At 50.4% G+C, this 1,714-nt stretch overlaps 1 non-coding gene across 1 annotated transcript; it reads left to right on the top strand.

Moving 5' to 3' along the window:
• Nucleotides 1-1,309: 1,309 nt before the first annotated feature.
• Nucleotides 1,310-1,418, top strand: LOC140692346 (U6 spliceosomal RNA). The gene has a single exon (XR_012067917.1). It is a non-coding gene; the product is annotated as a U6 spliceosomal RNA (small nuclear RNA).
• Nucleotides 1,419-1,714: the final 296 nt, after the last annotated feature.

Below are 1,714 nucleotides of genomic sequence, written 5' to 3' on the forward strand. Positions count from 1 at the left end.
CTTAGGCCACCCCGTCCCAACTGCACGGAGGGAGGCGGGAGGGAGGGGGAGAATCTCGCCTGGTCTCAGGCCAAAGGAGTCCCCTCCTTTTCCTAACCTGGGTAAACCCCACTAAACCGTTTGAGAATCATGGAAGGGCATGGAAGCAGACCTCTGACTTGATAGATTCCTCTGGGATGGGAGACTTTAAAAAAAAAAAAATTCTTTTTCCCCTGCTTCCAGGGAGGCAGAAAGGAGGGACAGAGTGTTCCTCTTGCCTCGGGCAGTTCTTTCTTTGTTTCTTTCTTTTGTTAAATCATGCTTTTTTTTTTTTTTCCTTCCTTTTTTTCCTTCCAGTTTTATTGAGACAGAGTTGACATACAGCAGTGTATACTTTGGGGGGCGGGCGGGGAGAGGAATTCGATTTTATGCATTTATTTTTGACCGGAGGTACTGGGGATTTAACCCAAGACCTTGTGCTTGCTTGCTAAGCACACACTCTACCACTGACCTATACCCTCCCCCTTGGCCACTTGTGAAGTCCCTTTCATTCAGCATAATCCATCGGGCACATTTTGGGGCAGCCTACTCTGGACCCCAACATTTCCCTATTCTGTAACTTCCCTGGAAGTTTTACACATTAAAAGCTGGGCTGTTGACTGTACGTGTGCGTGTGCGTCCGTGCGTGCGTGCGTGCGGTCTGGGGGCAGGAGGGAGGGAATGGTTTCCTAGGGGGCCTGCGTTCCATGGACCCAGTTTCTTAGTTCTGAGAACAGGTCTGTTCAAGGAAACAGTTGTAGTATCTCGTCTCAGGAGGCGGTGGTGTCGATGGGCTTCTGAAGCTAGGCCTAGGGAGCAAGCAGTCAGGTATCGCCTAAGAGGCACTTGTGTGGACAACCAAAGTACAGCACAAAGGTGAATCGTCGGAGCAGATGAGAAACCAGATTCAGGGCCGGGAGTAGGGGGTCAGTCTGGTAGGAGATTTCCACACATCGGGGTCATCGAAACGGCTCGAGCAGTTTGAAATGCCTCTGATGAGGTCCTGGGGTGTTCGGCTCAACTCTCTGAGCGGCTCCCCCGAAAACAGGCCCGAGGATGGTTTCCACAGGAGCTGTTGTGGCCATTTCTCTGACGTTTACCTCCCGTTGTCCAGCTTCCGTCTGCAGGGCTTCAGGAGACGGAGCGTTTTCGTACTCAATGATGCCAAGGCAAAAGGGTGAGAGAAAATGGGAAACATTCGTGGAGAGGGTCCTAGGCAGATAGTGGAGGCAACTAGAAGACCTTCAGTCTCCGGGCTGGCTTTCAGGTTGAGACAAAAACCCTAAGGAAAGCGCTTGCTGCCACAGCACATAGACTAACATGGGAACCATCCAGAGAAGATCAGCACGGCCCCTGAACGTGGGCGACACACGCCCATGCGTGAAGCGTTCCATAGTTTTAGTGAAGTCAGTCACCCAGGGAAAGACAGATATCCTATGCCATCACTTCTAGGTGGGATCTGAAAGTAAGTCAAGACACCCATCCATACATAAATAACTCCATTTTAAAAAGACTCCGAGGAACCTATTTACAAAACAGAAACAGACTGGACTCGCAGACATGGAAAAGAAACCGATGGTTAACACAGGGGACAGGGTAGGGTGGAGGAACGGGGTAAGGCGGAGGGATAAATCAGGAGTTTGGGATTAGCAGATATAAACCACCCTATACAAACTAGGTACACAAGTAGGTCCTA

The sequence above is a fragment of the Vicugna pacos genome, unplaced genomic scaffold, assembly GCF_048564905.1.
Source record: "Vicugna pacos unplaced genomic scaffold, VicPac4 scaffold_5, whole genome shotgun sequence".
Taxonomy (NCBI): Eukaryota; Metazoa; Chordata; class Mammalia; order Artiodactyla; family Camelidae; genus Vicugna; species Vicugna pacos.